Genomic DNA, 14,246 nt, shown 5'->3' with positions numbered 1-14,246 from the left:
ACAAGCAATGGATGATAACAGCTTAATAAATGATTGTACGTAAATCTTGTTTGAGTTTGAATATAGGATTGTATAAGGCTGTGCATTTTGCATTATTATTGAAGTGCTGCAACTAACTAACTGCAAACCATATGATAAATTCTTACAGTAATATTGATTTACTCTGTATGGAAACGAAAATAGTTTAATATATGGTTAACCTCCTTTGTGCCCATAATTTTAAAATTAACGCTTGTGTCACTTTTCAACACTTGGCTTTGCAGTAGCTTTCCAACGAATTAGCAGGAAGCCCAAACTTATAGGACACCCTGCAGGTAAATACATTTCTTTGGACAGTTTCACTGCTCCAAACTAAGATTTGAAAAGTGTAGTATTGTTAATTTTATTATTATTGGCACAAAGGAGATCAACCATATTTTAAGCTATTTTTGTTTTCATACAGAGTAAAACAATATTTGACAACATTACAGTAAGAATGTATCATGCACTTTGCAGTATGTTGCAGCACTTTAATAATGGTGCACTATACGTACACTCTAGATCCTGCATATGTCCGATCCATACATTACAAGAAGGCAATACGTATTCGATACAGGTAAAATCTGTATATTTCATATGGACAACCTATTAGCTATATACATCCGATCTATACATTACATATGGCCAACCTGTACGCGACATACGTATAATCTATATGCTGCATGCAGACAGTCTGTAAGCTACATATATGCACTCTGTATGGTGCATACGGATATTCTGTATGCTGTATCGGGACAAGCTGTGTGCGACATAAGGAAAATCTGTATAATACATACGTACAATACGTATACTGTATCTAGTCGTACGTATGGGGCACAAGTACAATATAGATGCTGTCTCGGGGTTGAACGCAAGAAACATACGTACAGAACGTATATTGCATACTTCTTGAAATCATGCTCCGTCCTGATAGTCAGTGTATGTCGTCATTATTAACCCACATGCTACATACGACCCTGACGTCACAAAGCTAGATATTACCTCCGTATATACTTGTTACTGCAGATGACGTCACACGAATGACGTCATTGCACTTATGCAGACAGTACGTATAATACATACTTTTTCAGCTATACGTTTGCTGCAGGATGTTATATACGGTTGTACGTTAAGTCCAGAAACTACAGGAATTACGAATGTAACCTACGTTTTTAAGTATGCCACCTACATTTTTTTTTCTCAGTGTGCGTAAGTCTTCTGAACTTGCATGTGTATCATATCGTAGATCATGTCTGATGTTATGAGTATTTGTGAAGTTACGTTTCTTCTATATTGTTACCAAAAGTAGTTCGTATAAGAGTACCATAGTAATAATTGTAGTATCGTAGTGATAGAAGAGAGATCGTAATTCACAGAAGTATTAGTAGTATTATAGAAGAAATGAAGTATTTGTATTTTGGGTATACATGATGTTTCCACATTGCACATCAATTGGCAGGCACCCCATCTCATGTAGCCTCGGTGCAGATAGAAACTCTAAATGACAGCAAACCACCCAAAATATGAAATGCATGGATACAGGTAATCTTAGATTTAATAAGTTTTATATAACAAATGTTATCTACCTAACATAAAACGTTTGTGAGACACGTTATTTTTCCCGTAAATTTTGAATTATATCCTCTTAGGATAAACATCTTTTAGAAAGTGATCTGATAAATATCTGGACCGATCCAAGTGTTATGTTCAGAATTTTATTTCAAACGCAGAACTGGTGTGGATTTGTGGAAAGAATGGAAAACTATGATTCAGTTTTATTTAAAAGATATTGAAAATGAAACTTCAAGAGGAATTTCACTTTTATTTCTGAAAAAATAGCGCCAAGTATAGGTTTAGTCTTTTGAGACTTAATCCCTTTGTTCTATGAATAGTATGTCAGCATCTGAATTCACTTTTCGATCTTTATTTGATGAAAGTAATAACCGCAACTGTGAAAAATGATGAAAACTGTATTATTCTATACGTTTTTTTTAAACGTTGAAATAGCCTCTAAAAGTAAGGGAGATTCTTCATTTCCCGTTTTTTCGGTTCTTTAATTCATAATATTTTGTTTGTTGCAATAATAAATTTTATACATTATTATTAAAAATAGTCCACAAAGTGGTATGGCATGTATTTGTTTTCATGAGAGATAATACTTTTAAAACATTGTCACTTTTGACCAGCATGTACCTTCTCGTTATCATATTATTTAAAATTAGATTACATAATGAATACTAACACTAGGACATTCAGGAGTATTCTTTTACCTAGTGAAATAAAGGAATAGTGTTAAACAATTTATTCTTCCCAGTTTCGATATAAAAATTATTAAGAAAGTTGTAATACGTGTGCAAGTTTTGTTTATATTTCAGGTGATTTGAAAATCTTACACGCATACATTTTGCTTGCTTTGTTCAACTAGTGACTGTGATAATCAGGAAAGTTACAACTGACTTTGCAAACTACATGGAAAGTTTCAATGCGAGAGAATGAAATTAGGACTTTTGCTCCTGCAACAAAAGTACTCCTCCGGGCCGGACTTGAATCAGCGACCTATGTATATCTAATTATTACGACTCATTTACAGTCCACCGCTCTACCAACTGAGCTACCAGAGGAATTTATTAAATAGCTATTCATGTAACCAGTAATGGAGAAAAGTTTTCTTTTGCTCGTTATAGTTCTTGTTTCTCTTTTCCCATTGTTAGCAAAAAGACAGTTAGTGCCTTTAAAATACGTAATTTCTTCGCACGGGATAGAGATTAAAGTAAAAAGTTAAGACATTTTTAAGAATTAGTTCGTAATAAAAACATCAGTGTGTTCAGTATATTTTAAAATTTGTCCAAAAATTAAAAATTAAACGAAATGAAATCTTTGAGTTTTACATTCCACGGTTATGCCTATTAGGCTAAAGGAGACGGTGATTATGAGAAGTGAATTAAATAGTGGAATGAAGAAAGTAGGAGGAAACGGGAGAACCCCGAGAAAACCCACGCACACGGTGTTTGTCCACCACAAAGTTCAGTTGGTGGGAGGAGGTTTTGAACCTGGGACCCCATGCACCAGAGGTGAACGCTCTACCCTGAGCCACCGCGACCCCTGTCCAAAAGTTAAGAAAATAAAAAATGAGCATATTTTCGTTGCGGGAAATACTTCAAAATAGAATGTGTTTTACTTGGTGCGTGGAGTCCTTGGTTCAATTCTCAGCCATGTGTGTTTGAAACAGACAATATCGTTTCAGTAATTTTCTTCTGTCCTCCCACATTCTCATTCCGGTAAATTCTTTCAATATATTACCACTTGCTTTAATCGTTTTCCTGTGCCTAAACAGCATAATTGTCGAATGTTAAACTGATATATTTCATATCATTTCACCAATTATTATGTATTATATAGAATTATTTGTTAACGACAATGATGAAAACAGTTGTTAGGTAATCAATAAAATATTAAGAAACCTGTGGACTTTTCTATTTTCTAATAAAGGTGAGCTGCGAGTGATTTAAATTTTGATTGAAAGGGTCAACTTCTCTCTTGTTTTCTTCTGTGAACTGAAAGCCAGATGTTTCCGATAGGCTTAAAGAGGAGAATTATTCTACCTAGCTAAATTTGGGGAAGTCGTGGGATACTGTACTTTGGTATAAATTCTGCATATCTCTTTATGATATTTATTTTAACGAAAGTGACATATTAATATCCGGGTATTGAAATAGCATGTTCAGAAGCGTATAACAAGCGGCGATACGATTGTACTACCCATTTTTACCACAGGACACTACATTATATCGTTATCGCAATGAATATTCGTTTGTATTGAGACACGAAAGAGCTATTTTCAAAAGGCAACAGGAAAATTAAGGACATCGGCGCAAGCTTCTTGCAATTGATTTTGGAAACATTAAAAAAACACTGAGAACATTGCCCAGGAACTGATCTCCATTCCATGAAAGAGAAACATAAAATATTTGATACAATTCTAGCTTGGTCTCTATTACGTAATCCTCGAAAACCGCATGTGTATCTTTACAACCTTGAACGAGTAAAGTGTTAGATATGTGCAAAAGTGTATTTTAAATGGAGGCACGGTTGTGCTGCCCCGTCGTGAGCATCTTGATACTTTGCACTTTATACCAAATTATAACGATCAACATCTGCTTATATTGAGACATGAAGAAGCTATACTCAAACCAGTAGCGTAGCTAGAATTTTTTCCAGGAGGGGCCAATGAAGGGCCCAAGATAATTTTGAGGGGTCATCTCCAGTGTGTGAATCTTTGTTGTTTATGATTTTACTCTTTTACAGTGAAAATGTAAGAATTTACTACCTGAAACAACTAGGGTACATTAATACAATCGATTTCTAGTATAAGTAAGTAGTTATTTAATCACGGCGTTTAAAACAAGTGTGGCTTGTTGATTTAGGTGGAAACAGAGAAATACACTTTTACAGGTAAAGAAAATAACTTATAGGTTCATGCCTCTACTTAAAAGAGGATCTTTCTATTCTTGTGGGCAGCGGCAAACTTATCAACAACTTCATCAAGATCTAACGATCTAAATTAATCAAGAAATCAACTTTGGGTTTCTCTCGTCTTTATACAATTTAATTGGGGGGATTTTGTGTTCATATTTGAGTATTTCGAGATCATTTCCATAATACCGGTTCATAGGCTCGACAATGTTGTAATTTAGAAAGTTTTCACTTTTTGGATGTGGAGTGGTGATTGATCTAATGATTTTGCTACGTAATCCAAAGCGTTTTTACGTCTCAGTGATTGCCTTATGAATAGTAGGCAGAAAAATGCCTCTTAGTACAGTATCTTTAGAAAATTCGTTTTCTGCTTCCAATAAAGGAAGAGATTCATCCAAATTGAATTTGTGATATTTTGAAGGCAAATGTTTAATTCGTTTTCACGAGGAACCCCTATAGCTTATCTGTTTCCGGCTCTGGAATTTTAAGACTATTTTCTTTGCATGTTTCCAAACATTCTTGATAAATTTGTTTGAATGTTGTTCGTTGAGAATTATATTCTCCAGACTTTATCTTCGACAGCTTTTGAACTAGTTAGTCTACAAGAATCAAACTTTCTGGCATGTCTGCATCTACTTGAGATAAATCGAATCTCAATGTTATAGTATGGCAGCAGTCATCTCAAATTTTATCAGCCCGAAAAATTCCCACTGGGGCAGGTCACACTAATTTGCCGGATGGAATGATGGAAGTAAATATCACATGTTTCAGATTTGGTTTAATGCCGCATAATAATATCGCATCTAAAACTAAGTAATGAATTTCCCTGTACTTCATGAAATTTATAAATTAAACACTCTTTGAAGCAAAAAGAGGAAATGTGTTTTTCTTTTCCTAATATCAAAGGGTGTTAGAACAAACATTTCAATTGGGACTCCTTACACCAAAAGAAGCATACGTGGCATTTTTCTTTCTTTCGTTTGTTTACCTTCACTAGCTTTTAGAATTTGATGTCAATTCAAATATATAAACACTTCACAGTCATACCGAATGGCCAAATCTCAGCGGTAGAACATCAACTTAAGATTCAGAAGATGATGTGATGATCCCTCGTGGGTAAATATTTCGATTGAAGAGTTTACCAAAATTCTTCCTCGGCGTCAGTAGGGAAATTTTTATTGCCCTATCGAATCATTTCCCTCATTTCTATCCTGAGCTTCGAATGTTTTAAAGCCTTAAAATAAATGTACTTGAAGCAACTTAACGCTATTATCCTGTAATCGATACTAAATTAATATTGTTAGTTTTCAGATTAGATTTGAAGGAGAGCCATTAGTTAGAATATCCTGTTGAAAATTCGTCACCACTGATTTACTGTTCTGCATAATTCCTACAATGTAATATTCTCAGAAATGCTGAATGCTTAATTTTCTTAGAAATTCATATTTTCGCAAAGAACAAATATAAATCTGCGATAAAATTGGATATTCACTGACTGAATTTACTGTACGGAATATCTGTGGACCAGTTTCACAAACTCCTCATATCTCTCTGATTACTAAACATTAGAAAACGGGATGAAACAACCTGGTCATGGGACTAACTAGCAGTTTTACACAAAATAGCATTACTGCCGCGACCAAGTTGTATCATCTCGGTATCTTAACTGATGGTTAGTAATCAGGAGATTGTAGCACTGGCATTGATAAGCTTCGGAATTTCTCTAGTAGTAGTAATTTTGGCATTAGGGTACAGTTAAAATCGTTTAAAACAAAATAGTTCTGAACGATTTATTTTTAAAAAATCACTGATTCTTACTACATTTTCCCAGGCTTTAGTTAGTAATATAGGTCCACCAAACGCTGACATTCTTTTCCTTGGAATTCGCTAGTATCGCTAGTTAAGTCATAGCAGAAGGTTTCTACAGAGTTGCCAACGGCTAAGAGCGTTAGGAAGAAAACATACTAGAGACAAATACAGAAGGTAGTCTAGAGGGAGAATGATTATCGGTAGCAAGTACTAGGTGCAGGTAGTATTCAATATCTTATTTCTCTAGCGATCTGGATACGAACAACACAGAGAATGGTTATTGCAGAAATAGCACCTAACGTTAATGGTCTGTAAGATATGCTATTTTCTCGTAAATTTTGAATGTTATCCTCTTACGATATACATTTTAAAGAAATTGACGTAATAAATATCTGAACTTATCCAAGTGCTATATTCAAGCATTTATTTCAAACGCAGAACTGACGTGGATTTGTGGAACGAATAACAGACAATTTATCATTCAGCTTTATTTATATGGTTCTGGAAATAAAATTTCAAGAGGGATTTCACTTTTATTTTTGGAAGAAATAGCGCCAGATATACGTTTAATCCTTCGCTAGTTAAATCCACATTATTCTATGAATTGTACTCACGTATTTGAGTTCTCATTTTCAATCCTCATTTGATGAACGTGTGTGAGAAAGGAGGAAAATTGTATTGTTCTTTTAGTTTATTAACGTAAAAGTAGACTGTAAGGGAAAGGGAAACTTGGGTTTTGTATTTTTAGCTAAGCTAATTGTTCATCAATTTTTTGTTGCCATAATAAATTTTATGCAGTAAGTTTAAAGGAAGTTCACAGACATGGTAAGCATCTATTTGGTTCCATGCAAAATAATATTCTTAAAAACATTGTCATTGTTGATCAGCATCTAGTTTCTCGTATCACATTATTTAAAATTAGATTATATAATAAATAGAAACACCGGAACATTCAGACATATTGCTTTATCTAGTGAAATATATGATTCGTGTTACACAATTTATTCTCCCTAATTTGATATATAAATTATTAAGAAAATTGTTATTTGTGTGCAAGTTTTATTTTAGGTTATTTGAAACTTACACGCATACATTTTGCTTGCTTTGTTCAACTTGTGGCGGTGAGAAGCAGAAAAGTTATAAATAATTCAGCAAACTACATCGAAAATTTGATTGCGAGAGAATGAAATTAAGACTTTTACTCCTGCAACAAAAGTACTCCTCCGCGCCGGATTTGAACCAGCGACCTATGGATATCTAATTTTAGCGATTCATCTACAGTCCACCGCTCTACCAACTGAGCTACCAGAGGAATTCAACGAATGATCTTTCATGTAATCAGTAATGGAAGAAGGTTTTGTCTTCTTACTTATAACTCCTGCTTTTCCCTTCCATTTGTAGTACTAAGACGATTTTTATCATTAAAACGCGTAACTTCTTTGCACGGAAGAATTATTAAAGTAAAGAATTTAAACATTATAAATAATGTATTTGTAGTTAAAACATCAACGTGTTTGGTACATTTCAATGTTAGACAGATAGTTGAGAAAATAAAATAAAATCATGTTTTCTTCGTTGAAATAGTTCAAACTGGAAGTTGTGTTTTATTTGGTGAATGGACTCCCTTGTTCGATTCACGGCCAAGTATGTAGTGGACAACATCATGTCCGTGGGGATTCTGAGTGCATTAATTTTCCTCCCAGTTTATCATTTCACCAATTCTTCTATTATCATTTACTTGCCTTAATAATCATCTCCTTTATCTAAAGAGCTTAATTGTGGGACATTAAACTGAAATATTTCATTTCATTTCACGAACAATTATCTATTATATAATTATATTAATTACTAAAATAATAGAAATAGTTGTTAAACAATATGTTAAAAACCTCTGCTCATTTTTTTCTATTTTCAAATAAAGATGAAATGTGAATGAATTAAACTTTGGCCCGAAGTTTGAACATCTGTGTATTAACTTCCTTTTTTTTTCCCTTGGACTCAAAGACAGGTTTTTCAGGTAGTTTTACAAGAAAATTATTTTATCTACCTAATTTTGAGGAAGTCATGATATACTGTAATTTGGATAAATTTGGTATAACCCTTATGATATGAATTTAAATGAAAGTGACATGTTAAAACCCAGGCTCGAGCATAACATGCTGAAAAGCTATTACGAATAGCGATTTGATTGTGTTGCCCCACTACCCCATTACTACCACCAGGACATTTTACATTTCATATCATATCTTTATAGATTTGCTTGTACTGAGACATGGAGGAGCTATTTTGAAACACAACAGGAAAAGTGAGAACTTCGGTCCAACCTCTCAGCAGTTGGTCAAGCAATTACTCATCATATCGTCCAGGAAGGTATCTCCATTTTACGGAAATGAAACGAAAAAGTTTTGAATTAGTCCTAGTTTTGTCTCTAGTAAGTAATATGCAAAAAAGTTATGTGTATCTTCTTGCAGGTCGAAAGCATCGTAGGCCGGGTCTGAAGTTATGAGCATCTGAGAAATTAAGGTATTTCTATATCAATATTTCAAATTTAAAATCAGGTAGCAAAATCTGATTTTGAACCATACTTTCAATATATAAATAATATCTCAATGAATCGAGCGTAAGTTGAAGGTGTAACAATATATTATGGTATCAAGGAAAGTATTTACCCAGTTAACATACATATATGCAGTAACAGGTAAGTTTCAAGGAGGTAAATATTATGACTTGGTTTGTTCGCATGGGGAATAGCAGTTCAGTTTAAAACTACAAAGTATTTAGCTTACATTGGGATATAGGTAGGAATTTCCAGGTAACTATGTAAATATCCAGATTAAGATATTAATCGAAATAGTAGTAGTTGTTGCTTTTCTTAGATGAAGTAGTTTGTAGATGCACTCCACAGTAGAGGTCTGCATGGGTCAGAATTTTTAGCCTGGGCCCGGCCCGTGGATTTATAATATGAGGCCCGCCCCGAGTGCAAAATATGTTCTGGCATCTAGGCGAATGAAGAAACAAACAAACTATGATTCAGTTTTGCTTCCAAGAATTTGAAAATAGAACCTTAGGAACGATTTCAATTCATTTCTGAAACAAATAGTGTCAAGTTTATCTTAAATTTGTTGCTAATTAAACCCCATATATGCTATGATTCGAATCGTTAGAATGTTAATTTGATGAAACAAATGACGCGTACGTGTCTCGTCTGTCTTTCTTCGCTCAATTTGTAACGGTTATAAGTGGGAGAGTTTAATTCTTAAAGAATGTTAAAAGCTATGTTGAAAGTTTAACTGCGAAAGAATGAAATTGAGACTTTTGCTCGCACAACAAAAGGATTCCTCCGGGCCGGATTTGAACCAACGACCTATGGATAAGTAATTATTATAATGCAACTATTGGTCATCGCTCCACCAACTTTTTTAAAAATTAGTTTCTATTACATTGTAATATACATATGAAATACAATAGTAATAGCACAGCAGTATATGGGATTAATATGACATGACTTACATTATTAATATGACATTAACATAAAGAGAAAAAAGTATATACAGGAACGGAATCGTACACAGATATCAGGAGGAGTGAGGAAGACAATATTCACAAAAACAGTTCAGCAAGTGTAGTAAAGTTCTTCGTTAAGATTGGAAATTCATATATATTCAGAAAGTACAATGTCCAGGTAGTTTGCAAATAGGTTTTTGTTTCTAGCTGGAGGATAGTGTCTATATTTAGTACACAAGAAATTTTTATAGTCGATCCTGTAGCATGGCTTTGAGGTGTGTAATATATATTCAATCGCATTAGCTGTTAGCCATGTAATTGAATTATGTTTAGTTGTTGGATAGAATTTATAGTCCGGTAGAATGAGTATTCGAACTGTTGTAAGAGTACGAACCGTACGACAGATTTTGCTGATTACGGTTTGAAATTTGAACCATATTCCTGCTGCAAACCCACATTGAGTTAATCGATGCACAAGATCATCTTCATTACTACACTTGTCACAACGAGTAGTATCACTGAACTTGAGACGATGCTTTTTAGCGTTCGTGGGAAGAAGCTCATTGACAACAGTATACCACGTCGATTGAATATATCGTGAAATATGAGCAGCAAAAATATTTCGCCAAATCTGAGACCAGTAGCTATTCGGATGTTTCAATTCCAGACGAGGAGGCTCAAGGGTCAATTGGTTGAGGAACAATAGACAATGACACTTCACCGAGGTTATTGATGCGTGTTGCTCAGCAGTCATATAAAGATAATCAGCAACCACTTCTCTGAAGTACCAATAGCAGCGACGGATTGCAGTAATATGTAGAGGCAAGGTCATACTTGTACGCTCAATACAATCAGCTAAGATGCTATGGCTGGGCCAATTTACATTGTGTTGAATATTTTGAAAAGATCGAAACTTATATAAAGCCATTGCTTTACAGCCAATATGTACAAGCCCTAAGCCAACTTTTCCGGTTGGTAGGCAGGTATATGGATATTTGAACCGGAAGATATGACCGTGCCAAAGAAACCAATTGCCAACACTGGTAAAACGTTTAACAATGTGAGAGGGTATAGGAAGGATCTGTGCTAGAAACCATATTTTGGAAAATGCAAAGATATTGAGAAAACATACTCTGGACTGTAAGCTTAGCTGACGGGATCTGTGAAGTTGGAGAATATGTCGCACAGTATTAACTAACTTATTATAATTGAGTTGTATGGTATCAGCAAGGAGAGGCGTGAAAGTTATCCCAAAAATTTTCAGTTGGTGGACTACTTGTATTTGTGTGTCGTTAAAGTTTTGTACAAGTGGCAGTATTTTAGTCTTCGCACGATTTACCAGAGTGCCGGATAGATTCACATAGTCTCCAAGGCATGTTTCTACAGAATGAAGATCTTAGTCACGTAGTAACACCGTTACATCATTCGCACAACTACAAATTTTGAGTCTATTGTTGTAAAGAGAAATCCCTTGAATATTTGCAGCAATATGACTTAGTAATGGACTCAGGGAAATAGTGAAAAGTGTCGTACTCATTGGACAGCCTTGTCGGACACTTCGTTTGATTTTTATAGGATCACTCAGAAAGCCATTTATTTTGAGCTTTGTTTGTGGTTCGCCATACAATACACGGATCCATCATATAAATGTCTCCACTATACATTTATAGAAGAGTCCATAAATAGGCATGATTGACTCTGTGGAATGCCTGATGAAAGTCAATTGATAAAATCGGAGGATTGATTGGTGAATCTTGGCAACTGGCAATGAAATCTCGAATCGTTTACAGTAGTTGGTAGATTTTCCTATCTCCGACACTTGCAAATTGATGCGATCCAGCCAAGGATACCAAATACGGTAGTAGTCTATTGTTCAATCAGCGGGCCAAAATTTTGTAATCAGAATTCATTAGGGTAATGGGTCTATAATCAGTGACCAAACTTGCGGAACACTTTTTGGGAATAAGTGCTGTCACTCCTGGAGATTTATAATTTTGCGTAGGCGCAGCACTGGAATATTCATAAACTAATTCATTTAAAGTGTCTCCTTTCAAAGGGAAGAAGCGTTGGTATCATCCCGCTGGAAGTCCATTAAGACCAGGAGATTTGTTACTACGTGCGTTCCTTACAGCAGATTCTACATCCTCTTTCGAAATTGGGTTTTCCATTGTTCTAGCGGAATCATAATCGACCACTGGAGAGAGGTTGTTTAGGATCTGTTGTTCGGTGTTTGCATCACCGCGTTTGCCGAATAGGTTATTATAGTAGGAACAAAATGCTTTGTTGATTTCAGGGAAGGAACAAAAGATATTCCCAGCCTCATCTTGAATACGTGCTACTAATTGACTCGCACCACGCTTATATTCCTGTATAACATGATAGAGTGATGGCTCTTTCTCGAGATCGAATATGGGAGATTTACTTCGGAGAAGTACACATTTAATTCTGTGTCTATTCATGGTTAAAAGCTTTGCTTTAAATTTATTAACAGTAGGCAGGAAAGTACGATCAGAAATGGCAGAATATTGAGCGTAACACAAACATCTGTAGATAAAATTGTACAGAGTTCGATTATCTCGACATTTCTTCGAAGAATACCATCTGGAGAAACTAGAAACACGAGGTTTCAAATATTGATGCCACTATTCGCTGAGAGTTCGGAAATGTTGTTGTGTCACCCAATAGTGCCATTTAGATGCAACTTCTTCACAGAAGGAGGTTTCAGAAAGAAGGGAAGTGTTGAAATGCCAATATCCTCTACACGTTCAATTTTAGCGTCGGGAATTTTCAAGGATATGGCATAAGCTTGACGATCAGAAAAGATGGTAGGTGTAACTTCTACGTCTAGTATCTTTTGTGCAAGAACGGGAGACAAATAGATGCGGTCAATTCTCGAAGCGGAGTTGTTCCGTATGTAAGTATGTCCACGTTCATTTGGACGTTTCAATGACCAACTGTCTTGTAAATGAAATCCTGTAACCAATTCATGTAAGGTAGGACAATAGTTAAAACCAGGAGTTTGGTCTTCAGGATGGATGACAGAATTGAAGTCTCCAGCTATTAAAAATGTTCAGTGTTTAGGGATAAGGTAGAGGGAGCATAATGAGCATAAAAGTCATTCCTTTCTAAACGTTGCTGTGCTCCTGACGGTGAGTACAGATTTACGACCTGTATAGTTCCCAGTGTGCCAGTTATTATTCTCGAGATTGGGTGAATTTCTTCAGGTGTGAAGTTTACATCATTCTTAACCAGTATTGCAGTACATGTGCCATTTGTGGTATAATTATTGTATAGTGTATAAGCTGTTCCAAAATTGAGGTTGTGGTGGGCTAAAGTGAACGTGTTGGGCATAGCCAGATTTTGAAATTAAAATACTTAAATATTCGCACCACAATGGTGGAGTGCCCTTAATGGATAGTCCCAAGAAGTATTTAAATTAAATAATTAACAGAAGTTATGTAAATGACTTATATTAATTACTTGTGATTACTTAAAATTTTAAAGATATAAAAACAATTTTCGGTAGAGCTTTTTTTAAAAAATATGTGATCTGTAACTATACAAAATACTCTTTAACTCAGGGGGGCGCGGTGGCTCAGTGGTAGAGCGCTCACCTCTGGTGCTTGGGGTCCCGGGCTCGATCCCAGCCCCCGCCAAGTGAACTTTGTGGTGGACAAACACCGTGCTCGTGGGTTTTCTCGGGGTTCTCCCGTTTCCTCCCATTTTCTTCATTCCACCATTTCACTCATCTCTCATTATCACCGTCTCCTTTAGCCTAACCGGCATAATCGTGGGACGTTAAACTTAAAGATTTCATTTCATTTCATTTTCTTTAACTCAGGTAATCAGGGGCTTTACTTCAACACAGATACTCCATTGAAATGGTCAGATTACAACCATACACCCTTCTCTGTTCATGTTCTTGCCATGCTGTAAAAGAAAAAAACATTTGCGAAATTTTCCACATACCTTAATTGATGTCTGGAATCCGTACAAGAAAGACTTCCATACTATTTTGCTGCATTTTTAATTGTGATAAAATAAACACTCCACTCCTCCACAGATATCATACAGATTTTACACAGATATTCACACACACACACACACAAATATTTTATATTCACACGAATATTAAATTGAAGTGACCGGTCGATAAAAAAAATAATGAATTATTAATTTCTTTTTATGAAAATTTTGCCTTTATATTTATTTGTTCATAATTCGTGCACGTGTTGTTTTGACGTGTTCTTCATTGTCTTCTTCCTTCAGTCCTCTCTCTTCTCACTGAAGTTTGCTCAGCATCCTGGAATCTCCTAGATGATATCAATTGCTGCTACTGGCCGCTGTTCTGGTTGTTTCTTCGCTGCACTGGTGTCTCTCTCTCAATATTTCTGGATCTATTTGAAGACATCTGGTTTATGCATAACAAATAAAACACAGTT

The 14,246-nt window shown here is 35.2% G+C and overlaps 2 non-coding genes across 2 annotated transcripts; both read right to left on the bottom strand.

The window, feature by feature from the left end:
- Positions 1-2,546: 2,546 nt before the first annotated feature.
- TRNAY-GUA (transfer RNA tyrosine (anticodon GUA)) lies at positions 2,547-2,639 on the bottom strand. The gene is made up of 2 exons: positions 2,603-2,639; positions 2,547-2,582 (listed from the first exon to the last, which is right to left on the bottom strand). It is a non-coding gene; the product is annotated as a tRNA-Tyr (tRNA).
- A 4,880-nt stretch (positions 2,640-7,519) lies between these two features.
- TRNAY-GUA (transfer RNA tyrosine (anticodon GUA)) lies at positions 7,520-7,612 on the bottom strand. The gene is made up of 2 exons: positions 7,576-7,612; positions 7,520-7,555 (listed from the first exon to the last, which is right to left on the bottom strand). It is a non-coding gene; the product is annotated as a tRNA-Tyr (tRNA).
- Between the last annotated feature and the right edge of the window lie 6,634 nt (positions 7,613-14,246).

Source organism: Thermobia domestica, chromosome 15 (genome assembly GCF_964235325.1).
Source record: "Thermobia domestica chromosome 15, izTheDome1.hap1.1, whole genome shotgun sequence".
Taxonomy (NCBI): domain Eukaryota; kingdom Metazoa; phylum Arthropoda; class Insecta; order Zygentoma; family Lepismatidae; genus Thermobia; species Thermobia domestica.
The sequence above is the reverse complement of the archived record's forward strand: the minus strand, read 5'-3'. Positions and strand labels throughout refer to the sequence as shown.